This window comes from Centroberyx gerrardi, chromosome 4 (assembly GCF_048128805.1).
Source record: "Centroberyx gerrardi isolate f3 chromosome 4, fCenGer3.hap1.cur.20231027, whole genome shotgun sequence".
In the NCBI taxonomy this organism is placed as follows: domain Eukaryota; kingdom Metazoa; phylum Chordata; class Actinopteri; order Beryciformes; family Berycidae; genus Centroberyx; species Centroberyx gerrardi.
Genome location: NC_136000.1, coordinates 7,806,059 through 7,820,132, shown reverse-complemented (window position 1 = coordinate 7,820,132; position 14,074 = coordinate 7,806,059). Strand labels below are relative to the sequence as shown.

General features: G+C 45.5%; 1 protein-coding gene across 1 annotated transcript in view; it reads left to right on the top strand.

Annotated features, from left to right (window-relative positions):
• The first annotated feature begins 3,983 nt into the window (after positions 1–3,983).
• LOC139929429 (unconventional myosin-IXAa-like) overlaps positions 3,984–14,074 on the top strand; it is a 144,134-nt gene continuing 134,043 nt past the window's right edge. The window contains exon 1 of the mRNA XM_078283250.1: positions 3,984–4,330. The gene's annotated coding sequence lies outside the window, so the exon portion shown is untranslated. The remainder of the gene's footprint in view (positions 4,331–14,074) is intronic.

The following is a 14,074-nucleotide window of genomic DNA, read 5'->3' as shown; positions in this document are numbered from 1 at the left end:
TGATGGATGGGAGCTGTCCAATCTCCTTTGGCCTCTAATTGTTTGGTATCGCTAAAGGGGCTTATGTTGTAATCGTTATTCAGCTGCCAGCGGAGCCCCGCGCTAAAGGCCTTTTTATTGGCCCCCATAAACCTTAATGCAGTGGCAGAGGGCGCCCAGCACCTCAGCTGAAATACTGGAGGCTGGGGCGGCCGGCCACCCATCACCCTGAGGAGGATGGCACCGCTCCACACACACACACACACACACACACACACACACTGACAAGCTCTGCCCAGGACATTTTACTCTTACATCTTAAGCATTTCGCTGACAGGCTTATCCAAAGTGACATAATGTGTGCAACAGCAAAATAAGCTTCAGTTCCTAAATCACTGATGTTACAAGCAAGAAGCAGCAAGGAGGGCAAAGGTCAAAGCCACAGCGCTCTGACAACAGATTCAGAGAAAGCTTTATTGGCATGAATCAGGTGGTACTAAGTGCTGCCAAAGCATGTTGCAAAATTACACAATAAAATAAGCTACAGTACAGATGAATATGATAAATATGATTATATGGAATGCTATGGACAATACATAGATTCATATGCAATGCATCCTAGACAATTTAGTCACTAATTATCATCCCCAACACAATGAAACATTTCTGGCAGCAAGTATCATTGTTTTCTCCTCCTTCCCAAGAACCACTGGGGAGTTTGAATGAATTTGGGAGGGAATAGAAAATTAAGAATTGCACTTTCAAATCTTGGGAAGTGTATTGAAACAATGTTCCTGCATGTGTCTCTACAATGTTGATGTATAACAGAGAAGTGCTGGGTAAAGAAATAAGAGGCAGGCACAAACATGACAGGAGAAAGATACGATATGTGTGTGTGTGTGTGTGTGTGTGTGTGTGTGTGTGGGTGTGTGTATGTGTGTGTGTGTGTGTGTGTGTGTGTGTGGGGGGGTGTTAAGGGGGTTGCTGAAGTGTTTCATAAACCAAAGATTGCTTGAAGCCAACTTTCCATCACTGAAGCCCAAGGTAAACATCAAATATGGCTGCTGTTTCCCACCCAGGACCTCGGAGGGAGTCTGTTGTTTTCTCTTTGGAGTTTTCTTTCTCTCTGGTGGTTCAGGTAGGTGATTTGTGGTTAACAATGCTTTATGGGTTACTACCCTTATCCATTTGGTGTCTTGGCCCCAGCAAAGTACTGGTTTGTCCAGTGCTTTTCCCTATTACACAAAACAAATCAGGCTAGGAATGCGCTCTGTGACGATTTTGCCTTTAGCTACTTAGTAGTTCTATTCTATTTTTGGCCTTGGCGGGAACTATAGCTCTGATTTCATACGAATTGTATCACTTAGTCACAAACTCTACCTGGTGTCACACATCATTAGACTTAGAGTCTGGAAACTGTGACACAAAGCGAAACCAGTGGTGGATTTTGAAATGATGGGATGTCGATGGAATGACCCGTTGTTAGGTCTGCGGGGAAATAATGCCTTTTCCCAAGAAGTGAGACAGGTGTCAGACAGTGTGTCATGTTAGTTTGGGCAGAAATTCCACCCTTGCCTCATTCCCGTCGAAGAATATCTTCCGTTCTTCGAAGGTGGAAATTCCTGACTGGATTCAAGTGGTTTAATGTCATTTATGTCTTGTATACAGTGAGGACCAGAAGCACTTGGGCAGCAGTTTTGGCTCTTATATCACTTTCGGGGGGTGTGAAATGCTGCAGTGACCCTGAGGCTAAAATATCAACTGCTTTCAAAACTAAACTGCTTTCTATATATAAACTGCTTTAAACTGCTTTCTCGTTTGGGGTGCAAAATGCTCACACACACACACACACACATACACACAAACTAGAATACACAGAGGCTTCTTGTTGCTACTGTCCCTGTTTTTGAGCGATTCTGACCTTTTTTTTCCATCCCGTCTAGGTTTTGTGGTTGACAGAAGAGTCCTGCTGGCCTCAGTGTTAAATCCTCCTGGCTACGGTCCCTTCCATTTGAAACCTCCCAGTCTATTGTCTCCCTCGGCCCACCCGTTGCCCTCAGCTAGTGTCTGTTTTATGAGAAGCGCCTGTCAGTTTGGACACTGACGCTGGCCTGAATGTGCACACCGGGGGCCCCTTGACACGGAGTAGTATTCCAACTTTCAGCGCCAAAAGGGAGGATTTCCTTTTCAAAATGTCTGGCTGGTAAATATGTCACCGAGCTGGAAACCGATACTGAGGAAAAACAGGTGGGATGTTTTCAAACCCGCCAGAGGAGCGCAATCTTTTTTTTCCCTCCTCCCCCCTCACCCATTTGAATGTGTGTGTGTGAGTGTCAATCTGGTGCCAGTGAAAGGTATTGTCTGTCAGGCTCCCCTCTCCCCCCCCAAGCAGTTTCTGAGATCTGCAGCTAAATCCCTAATTAGACTCATTGTGTGTATTATTTCTACACAGGTATACACCTTAAAAAAAAAGAGTTGAGCCCCGCTGAACGCCCCCAGTGAAAATGAAAAGACACTGACCTTTCAACAGACAAATACATCTGACAGGGAGATGTGTTGTGTGTTGGGGGAATATTGACTCACTGGCAGGCATCCTTTGCACAACACCTTCTTGTCAACACATGCCTATAAGAGCAGAACCTGTTATTCATAATTCTTCCCAAATTAATCTCTCCACGAACGCTGCATCATTCCTGAAAAGCAACTAATCATTTTTGTAAATAAATACTTGACTTGAGATAGTTTTCTATCACGAGTTAGTTTTATCACGCATGCAGGTAACTCATAGCTGATTTGAAAATCCTCTGTAGCTCAGTGGGAAGAGAGCAGCAGAGCGCCGACACCGGTTTTTACTCCCACTGGGATCGGCCATGCTAAAGGTCGCTGTAATCTTTTCATTCGACTCATCTCCTTTAAATGGCACCGAGATGCAGCGCTCATCTTTTCTGGGAACAAAGATTCAGTAGTGATTCCATAATCACATTATAGTGCTGCACTGAAAAGATGCTTTCTGTGCAGCATCCGGTCCTGACCTTTGGCAAAAAAAACTCGAAACTATTTTGTCTTGACATGGGTGTGGAGGAGGATGAGTGCAGAGCTAATATTTACATTTGCATTTCAGGTTTTTATCTGGCTCTAATCCAGAGCAATTTATACTGAGTGAAATAATAGAATAGGCTGAAGCTCCTGCAGGGACACGACAAGAAACCTCTACTAAAGGTCAAAGGTCAATGGCCCCTAACAGATGCAACAAATACTCCTATTTCCCCTTGAATGATCGTATACAGTATGAGTAGATAGGTAAAAAAAACAAAAAAAGAACCATGGAAAAAAAACAAAAAAAACAAGGGGGGGTCCAGGCAAATGGTCTATGTATTGCTCTGATAAATTTATGATACTATACAAATATATTATACTACACTATGTACAAATAGGGTACTATACACATATCTCAGAACTATGAAGTCCCATTGGATAGGGACTTATATCTTATATAGTTTATGTTATAGGATTATTGATACCATTGGAGATAAAAAAAAAAACCAAACAAACCACAAAGTACAGTAAGGTCACTACAAGCTCAATAGTGAGAATTACAGACACACTATAAGTCCCTATATCATAACAATATTATAGGAATATTAAAGTGATTTTTCGTTAGGGTTCACCTAGGCAACAGGGACGGAGAGGGCTTTTTTGTTGTTGGGAGGAGGGGGTCATAATTTTGGCCACACCCCATAACCATTTCAGCCATGTGATGAATGGATGAATGTCACTGTCTAGGATCACACGTCAATGAATAAATTTAAATAATAAACTGAAAAAATAATAAAAAAGAAGAATATCCACTGTCAATTCTTCACTGGCAAATTGGTACTGTTGTTTCACAGGAGAGTCCTCCCACCCTACGGCGTACGTGGACGCGCAACGCGAGTGCACGGCAGCTTGCACCGATTGTAAGCGGAAAAGAGAGAGAGAGCGAGAGAGAGAGAGAGAGAGAGGGAGAGAGAGAGACAGACAGAGCTGAGCTGTCGGAGGGCGACGTGACGGGAGGACTCACAACACACAGCCAGCCCTGGGAGAGAAAAAAAAAGAGAGAAGAAGAAGAAGAAAAAAAAAGAAAATTGGATTATATTGACAGAATATTACAGATTCGAGCGGCGGAGGAGGCGCACCGGGATACGTGGTGCGGACATTTGCGCACAGTCGCGTTTCCATGCGGTAAAATAAAGGCTGAGTTTTTTTGGACAGGGGCTGATTTGGAGGCGCGCGGCTCTGCCTTCCCATTCCTCGTCCAGAAAACCGTATAGCGGGGAGGCTCGAGGAGGAGCGGATTCAAGCAGCGGCGGAGGTAAACCCGTTTTCCTTCAGGTCTTAACACACTAACACGGCTCGTTCACCGCTGGAATATTAACTCTCTCCCATCAATTAAAAGCGGACTGTCCGCGTAGCTCAGGATGGGGAATGTCAAAGCTCCTTCCTCTTGCGGGCTGCTTGCTGTCTGTCTCTTGTCATTTCGGCATCAGTTGCAGCCCTAGTGTTTCGTATTTCACAGCCCGGTCAGTTTAAGACCAGAGGATGTAATGCTGTATTTTCGACGCGGCTGACATATGACATATAACATGGAACAGAAAATGCTGTCCAGTGGTCTAAATACCCCAGCAGGGCTTCAGGCTTCAGGCTCCAGCCGCCGCCGCTGCCTCTGATAATGTCACGCTGTTTTCTTACATAATGCGTAATTGTGAAGTTACAGATGTTGCGTGTTTTTTTTATCCCGCACGCACATTAGGGGCTATACCGTCTGTGTTTGACATTATGCAGTTTAAACGTGACGCATATGTGGATGGGATACAGTGCCTATGCTTATCCATCCAGACCCGTGCCATTCCGTGTCGCGGGTGGTGGGTGGGGGGGGGGGGGGGGGGGGTGGAGCGCGTCAGCAAAACTAATGATGTTGTAAAGGCTGCTCGTGTAACGTTACAGCAGACTGTTTTGTGACATTACTGATAGGCTAAACCTTTGCTGTGTGTGTGTGTGTGTGTGTGTGTGTGTGTGTGCGTGTGACATTCCAGTCTAGTGTGAGGCGTTAAGACGGGTTACATCACACCGATGCCTAATGGGGCATGGCTGAGGTTTTTCATGGGACTGTACGGCTGGACATCACGGTGTTCAGCTGCTGTGCGTTTCTAATTCATCACTGTTAATTACTGTGGATGAGGCAGAAAGTGGTCTTGGGTTGTGGTGAATAATAACACGGGTGAACTATGACCTGCAGTTGTTTATCATAACGCAACAACAACCACCAACATAAACAAAAATCAATTACATTAATCCTCTTTCAGTGCCTTTTTCCCCCCTGAAAGAGTCTAATCTCATAGAACTGTATATACTGTAGATTTACATCAGTGTTAGCCAAAAAAAGATGGGTAAACTCTGCTCTGCAAATGAAGAGGTGGGTAAACTAGTCAACTTTTATTTATACAGCGCTTTGAAACACAAAACCAGTGTGTACCAAAGTGCTTCACAAAATAGAGGGTTACAAACCAGGGAAACAGGACAGAGGCTGGGACATCAACAGCAAAAGGAAGAGGTAAGGGAAGTAAGAGCATGGATAAAAGCTCAAAGTAAGAGCAATAAAGCATAAAAGAACACATCGGACAGAAAAAAGCCAATGAATAGAGACAGTTAAGGCAGATTCGCCCTGCTTTACAGCTGTTCTTCTATATGAACAGAATGTATTTCTTGCTTAGTCAAGCTCCAGTGGGACCTAAAGCGAGGCTCTCCCAGGCCGGCAGACGTGTTAAAACAGGCCTGCGTGGCCTCGGCCAGACCAGTGCCCCTAAGCTCTCAGTCCACCGGCCCCCGATGGGAGACCCACCCTTCCCCGGCTCTTGAATTGCCTGCATTGAGCAACAGCAGTGAAGAGCAGAGCGGCCGCATGTCACGAGTCGCTATACACCAGCCTTTGGCAATCCTCATGAAATACCACAATGATGTCATTCTCCAGCAGCGGGGGGTTAACCGGGGATGGGGCTGAAGTCATCACGGCGAGGTTAAGTTTACGTGCGAGGGAGGATCAGATAGCCGCTCCACAGCGCTGCGTTTGTGGCGCGGAGTTGAGTCGACGCGTCACGGGCAGCGCCGGCTCCCCCCGCTGCTGCTTCTGTCGAGGGAGAATTCCCTCACTGCGATGATGTCAAGATTGCTGGCATTAACATTTCATTCAGGTTGTTATGTAAGTGGCAAACACAAAGCTCTTGAGAAGGGGACTGAAAACATTGCCTTGACAGCCCGGGCCGGCCCAGCGGAAAAGCACTTTAAAATGCTCTTGAACGGCTCAGAAGTAGCCCAGAAATGCCTTGTTTTGAAAGTGTGACAGGTGAAGCCGTCGGTGGCAGAAGATCTCCGGCGCACCTCTTTTACACACGATGCAGTAATTGGCCCACTGAGTATCAACTGTGAATGCGATTCTCTACCCCGGCGCAGCCAATGTAAACACTTCAACAGCAGTAAGACATAAGGTTTAAGCTAATTTAAGAGGATCACCATACATTTTAGCAATCCATATAGAATCAAGGCCTCTCGGGAAATGTTTGGAGATTGGTTACAAGTGGTTATGAGTCACCATGTTGGAAGAGCAACAAAAAAAGGCAAGACTGCTCCCTCCTCCATGGTATTTACTCCCTTTTTTATAGCTTGAACACCCTGCCACTGCTTAGAAATTACTCAGGAGGCAAGAACGGTCCAATCTCTCCTTCTGCTGTCGCTCTGTCAACACGGTGGCGTGTCCATCGTAGCCACTGGGACCCGCTCTCCAAACATTTCGTGGCAGGGCTTTAATGCTGAGGCCCGTAGCTGTTCATTCAGTATTTATGAACACGATCAACTCTCTCTCTCTCTCTCTCTCTCTCTCTCTCTCTCTCTCTCTCTCTCTCTCTCTCTCTCTCTCTCTCTCTCAAAGCCAGAAACGAGAGAAACAAGCCTCCATTCATGTCATCGATGCACGGAGCGGGTTCCACCGAGAGTTAACGGGGAGACCGACGTTTGCAGACTTCGCAGAACGTCTGAATTTAAATGTGCTTTATACTGGAGAAGCGATATCAATTCCAAACCAGAAAAAATTATACCCCCTCCCCAGAAGAAGCGTCCTGGTTACTGACCCAGGCTTCTTTTTCCTCCTTGTCAGTTGATTCTCTTTGGTGCATTGATACGACTTCCCGGGATCAGAGGGCGGGACAAGCTCTTCTCTTGTTTCTGGGTCGAGAGAGTAGTGAATCTTCATTAGTGCAAATGGAGATATCTCAGACCTGACTGATAAGGAGAGTTTGAACCTGATGCCAACATTGCTGAGTATTGATTTATCTCTCGATACAGACTTTGATTGCGTGACCTCCATTTGCTCTTTCACCCTTTTTTTTCAAACTATGACAATATGCTGTTCTAGCTGATCTGTTTTCTCTTTAACAGGAACATCACAACACTTTTTTTTCCTCACAGATTTATCATAATCTACAAGCTCTGATGATGTCTGTGGGTATTAGATCATGCTGATGCTAAGCTGATCCGCAAATGTAGGGAGGGGCTGAAGAAGGCACCCGGAGCGAACCCTGTTTGAGTCACTCTACAGGCGAACTGGCTCACGTTTCTGTTTTGTCCACCACTCCAACTGATGGCATTAAGCAAATGGTTTTGTTAAATGCAGCCGGTCGCACCCTTTTAGTTCCAGTTGATGTCATAGCTGGAGCTCTCTGCGCCGACTATGAATATATTTACAGTAGGTGGTGGGAGCCGCCACTGCATTTGTCCTGTGTCTTTCCTGCATTAGTGCTGTATACAGTTATTTATTTTAATGTTAGATTGGTTACAACAGAACCAAATTAGTTTATTCTAACGCAAAACGTGAGTGTCTGTCAAGCAAATAGTTGCCAGACCGTTCCATGTGAATTCCAATAGTTGAAAAGGAAATGAAACTTGAATTTCTTCCAAACAGTTCCTCTAATAGTGCAAGTGCAGCAGTTCAGCGATCATGCAGTAAAAAGTGGGACTTCTCCAATGGCAACATCTGAGACATATTTGTCTCAATATTTGCGTCACCATTCTTCTCATATAAAGTCCCAGGTTTTATGAATGTTGAAATTGTGAAAGGTTTGACATTTCATGTTAGTAATATCTGAAAACACTGACGCAAAACAGACGTATAGAGCAAAAGGGGCGTGAGTGACATTTCCCTTATTTGATAGCAGAGCAAAAGCAAAACTGCAAATGACTGCATTGTTTTATTCAAAACGTAACAGGATTAAGATTCAGAAAACTGATATTCTACTATATTCTAATACTGATAGAAGCTTTTAACTTAAACTTAATCGAGGGTTTGAGTCATGGGACACTTGAGTCTTTTGCATTTTCCTCTTCATTTTAATTTGTTTGCAAATGTGTTCTCAGATAGATCAGATAGAGCTCAACAAGAGCTTGCTAATGCCTCATTTCTGGTGAAAATGTCACTTACACCCCTTTTGCACCAAACCCTCGATATGTATTATGAGTTTCTATAATTAGCAATCCATGTTTTTAAAGTCCATATTTTCAGTCTACATATTGGGAGTTTGATATCTACTTTATTGTATAAGCATCGCATTAAGAATCTGGGTCAAATATCACCAGTAATTGTTTGGATAAGGGGAGGATTACTCAAACAGCAACATTTGTTTGTTTTGGAGTATATTTACATTGCATTGCAGTCGTTTATCTGTCGCTCCCGTCCAGAGTGACTTCTGTATTCGGGTTTGATTACATGCCAGCTGGCACCTGATCCCGATGCCCTTGCTTTGAGCAGCGGACTCACGCGCAAACTTGCTTTTGCAACGCTCAAGGCTTCATGTAAGACAATACCAGGATGAGGTCAATGCTTCACATACCGTGTCAGTGCTGCTATATGCATCTCCAACCAGGTGTATTTATAGAGCCGTCCACAATGGTGTGTGTAAGTGTGTGTGTGTGTGTGTGTGTGTGTGGGGGGGGGGGGGGGCATCTTAAATAGCACATGTCTTTGTCCTGACACTGTCAAGGAGACAAGAGAAGAAGATAATGCGGTGAACTAGTCAGGTTTCTCCAGATCTCATTGTTGCCGCTAGTCAGGTTTCCATTGACCCAGGTTAGTTTGACAAAAACTAATAAACACGTTTGATGGAAACTGTTTTTTCTGAGAAATACTCCACATATCAACAGTTTATCTGTATTTCAATGGTGAGTTTTTCTGTGATCGTTTTGTGACAAATAGCAACGTCAATACAATTTACTATTTTTTGGTCAATCATTTTCTTTTGTTAACCTTCATTTATCCAGGGACGATTGGGAAGACATTCCTCGTCTACTTCTACTTCACACTTCACAGATTTCCTACATTTCCCAGAATGCCTTTCCATAACCCTCAGAGAACGGGTGCGAACTCGTTGCATTTAGCCGTGAGTTATAGGTGTATGTTGTGGAGAGAGTGATAGCGTTAGTGGAGCGAGAGTTTTTCCAGTCAAGATAAAGTGAGAGTCACAATCCTTACTCAAAATGCTGCGTCTTGTGGCTGCATTGCATTCTGGTCTATTGAGGTTACTGTTAGTGGCTAAATTTGTCTCTCTGTCTCTTCTACGATGGATTTCTCCCTGCATGATTGAGCGTCGGTGCAAAATGGCGGCTCTAGAAAGAAGCCCTCGCTGCTTGATTCTGTTTGACTGACACCAAAACTTGACGTTTGCCATTGATGTTTTAAATAGCTGAACATTTTCCTCATATGAAACTCCACTGTAGCTGTGCTGGAAATATCTCGACATGAGTTTATGTCATCTATGTTTGGCCAGTTATCTGCAGGAATAAGAAAAATACATGGTACATCGCCAGTAGCTGTTTTTAAAACGGTGTTAAAGTGTTTTAGAGTGGATTTTCCCCTTAAGGGCGAATCCACACATCACCAGTTGTTAAGGGAGGGGATTTCTCATCTACTTTCACCACCGCCACCCACATTTTCCCAGCCAGTCTGGGATTTGAAGTGGCGTCCTTCTGGTCACAAGCCTGCTCCTCTAACCTACCTCTAGGCCAACTTCCACCCCCACCAAACTGACTTGAAATCATGTGTGAAGCATGTGCATTTTGATTTGACGAGTGCAAAACAAAATGGTCCTGTGCACTCTGTGACTAAACATGGCTTATATGACAAAAGGTTTTGCATGAAATCAACAGCTACTGTCTTCAAGCATGAATGTAAACAACACCTCAACTCAGTCTTTAGAGAAGGCATCTTAACATTGGAAAAGGACATATATGGGTCTTTTTCTTAAGGATTTAAATTGGCTCTACAAACTTTTTAAACATGGACTACTCAGTGGACACATGACCACAGACACACTTCAGCTGTTTAAGCCGCTGGTTGAGGCGGCCTGCAGCTCCACTGACCTGCCGGCCCTCTGTGACACTCATGTGACATGAAGACCTCGGGCTCAGCGGTCAAAGTGATTTGTCACGACGTGACACAGCGACCTTGTTGATGCTCTGATAGATTGTGTCTTGTGAGTGCGTTTGAAGACCAAACTACTGACCACAGTTTGAATCAGACAAGCATAACCTGTAGAGAATCACATGAAGACTCCGACTTCTTTAAAGCCTCCATCTGTTGTCGAAGTTGATTGTTGGATACGTTATTCCTCATTGTGTTTTACATACTCTTTTGAGAGTAGCACTCAAAGACAAATCCAAGAAATTGCTAAACAAAAAGACGGGTGGCAAGGAATCCTACCGCTCTCTTACGCGTCTGTCCACGGATATTAAAATCACTTTCACTTCTTTCACAGCCTTCTTCAAAGCGGTACAGTAAGTGTCACTGGCGCAGATTGTTAGCATGATAGCAAAGCTCCGTTTGATTCCAACATGGCCTGATTCTGAGCCGGGCGCTGCTGTTTTTGTTATTCTTTCAGCTGTTCAAAGCCGGGCCCTCTGTGAATTTTCTGCATCCATTATCGTTTCTCACATCTCCTTGTATTATTCATTTAACCTCATGCTATGGCTGCGGGACGAGCTGTCACCGCTTTAGGCTGGAGGAGCGCTTTTAAGGCTTTCTCGCTGCGCAGAAGAAGCCATGTGTCTCGGTGTTGTCGCCGTAGCCCTTTTGACACGGGGAATGGGGCAGCGCTTGGCAGGGTTGCGTTTCTTGCATCAGGCGGCAGCTGGTGAGGGCACGGATCGTTCCCCTGGCGCTCCCCCCGGGGGCAAAGAGCAGCCAGCGGCATCGCCACGCTCCCCTCCGTCCTGCTTGGCTGATTACAGATGGAGGGAGAGGGAGAGGAAGACTAAGGGTTTGACGGGGGGAAGCGGATGATTAAGAGAGGGAGTGAAGGCATTAAAATGTGTTGAGGTATTCCTTATAAATCAGCCAGTCAACAGTTGGACCCTGTGAAGTTTAGGATTATGCCTCTGGCTAACGCATGCAGAAGTTTATATATGGGATGTGGTAGTGCTATCAATTCCTATATGTAAAATCCACACACTGAAATGCTCCAACACTGTATATTTGACAACGTTGCTCATATGTGGATTGATAGGAAATGCCAGATTGAGAATTCTTCGTTCAAATTCAATTCTCAGTGAGACATTTCTTGTAATTTCATGTACGAACAAAGTTGTAGACTGAGTTATTTAGGGCATTTTACCCCTTTTTGTGTGTTATACTCATGGGACAGAGTTATGGATTGATGTGTATACTATATCGTAAATGGTTTTGTATACAGTTGTGTTTGAACATGTATTTGGTAACCCAGTATTCCTTATCTACTGACAGTGTCCCATTTCATTCAAACCTACCATGTGCAGCCCTTCCCCCTGACGTTCTCTGCTTTCAATAGTGCTGGAGCATTTCAGTGTGTGGGCTCTAATTCACTGTACGTGTAAAACCACACATGTAGTTAGTTACTTTGTTATATCCCTTTAACACAAAGACACAGACGCCTCTGATCCCCATAGAGACCCATAGATTCCTCTGGAGTTAAATCTAGCCAGTTATATCTCCCTGTCCCCTTTTGGGTGGCTTAGTGATTTAGAGAGTCCGCCTTGCTGAAGTGTCTTTCACTAAGTCACTGAATCCCCACCAGCCCCAGGGACGCGGTGCTATAGCTGACCCTGACCTCGACCTCTGACCTCCCTGGACTGGGACAGGCAAAGGGAATTTCCCGATTGGGGGATCAATAAAATCTCGCATTAATCGTTTTGTTTACCTACTCAGGAAGCTGTTTTTTTATTCTGTTTAGAGCATGAGTCGGCGGCTCAGCGTAGCTAGAAGCCAAACCGCGCCTGCTGTGGCTGGACTGCAGTCTCATAAGCCCACAGAAAACAATGGCAGGAGGCTCGCAGGATGTGATGCACAATTGTAGTCAGAAACTCTCAAATTCCTATTTATTCCAATGGGAGGTGATGTGAAGCTAAGTCAACTCGAAATGAATGGAAAGGACTCAGGAGACGAGCCCAAATGCGAGTCTGCGCCTCCGCTGCTGGCCCTCTACCTCTCGAACTTCCACTTAGTTTGCTTCAGTGAGCGTAGGTGGTCCGTATTAGCCCTCGGTCGGTGGTTTCGCTCTGTGGTGACTCTGCGCTGACGCTCGCATTGTTTGTCTCGCCGCATTGCCAGCAGATTGATGGAGCCGTTGTTGGGATTGACAGATCTAGCGCAGCCGGGCGCGCTCCTGGAGCCAAAACGCCCCGCCTGCGAAACGCCTGCGAAAACGCCTGCGAGGGTAAATCAGGAGTAAGAAAAACTCTCGCCCCTCCGCAATTAGCACCGTGTCATTTGGGGTTCGGAGGCGGCCGATAATGTCACATCTCTCGTGCGTCTGCGGTTCAGTTCTTCAACACATTTTGACAGGATGCCCGCAGACTTGGGAGGCGGCGTTATTTAGCACTTCTGTCACTTCCCTGAGAGCTGAGTTACTGTCCTTAATAAGAGCTTGTCTCATATTTGTAGCGTCTGGGTGAGGCTGAACCGGCCCGCGCTGTCAGTTAGTTTTTGCGAGGAGCGTCTGGATTCAGTCAGCGTGGACTGGCTGCGGGTCGCAGGCTGCAGCCAAATAACGCCCTGCAGAAGAGTGCTGGCAGCCGACACACACGCAAGGGGAATTTGAATACATGCACAATAAGGCAGGCAGACACACGTGTGACCTGCTGTCTGCCACGGCTCTGCTGTGTGTGTGTGTGTGTGTGTGTGTGTGTGTGTGTGTGTGTGTGTGTGTGTGTGTGTGTGTGTGTGTGAGACAGTGGTAGGGTGGTGGCCAGAGCCAGAACAAAGCAGTCTGCGACCAGTGGACTTGGGTGTGGCACACTCAGCCTGATGGAGCACCAATGAAGTCTGGTCTCTCTCTCTCTCTCTGTCTCTCTCTGACTCTCTCTTTCTCTCTCTCTCTGTCTCTCTCTTTCTCTCTCTTTGTCTTTATCTCTCTCTCTCCGTCTCTCTGTCTCTGTCTGTCTCTCTCTGACTCTCTTTCTTTCTCTTTCTGCCTCTCTGTCTCTCTCTGACTCTCTTTCTCTCTCTCTCTCTTTCTCTCTTTGTCTATCTCTCTCTCTCTCTGTCTCTCTCTGACTCTCTCTTTCTCTCTTTCTCTGTCTCTCTCTGTCTCTCTCTTTGTCTTTATCTCTCTCTCTGTCTCTGTCTGTCTCTCTCTGACTCTCTTTCTCTCTCTTTCTGCCTCTCTGTCTCTCTCTGACTCTCTTTCTCTCTCTCTGTCTCTCTTTCTCTCTCTCTCCATCTCTCTGTCTCTGTCTGTCTCTGACTCTGTCTGTCTTTGTCTCTTTCTCTGTCTGTCTCTCTGACTCTCTTTTTCTGCCTCTCTCTCTCTCTCTCTCTCTCTTTCAGTCTCTCTCTCTGTCTCTCTTTCTCCCACCCCCCTCTCTCTCTCTTGCTCTCTCTCTGTCTCTCTTTCTCTCTCTCTCCATCTCTCTGTCTCTGTCTGTCTTTGTCTCTCTCTCTGTCTGTCTCTCTGACTCTCTTTTTCTGCCTCTCTCCTCTCTCTCTTTCTCTTTCTTTCTCTCTCTCTCTCTCTCTCTCTCTCTCTCTTTCTCTTTCTGTCTC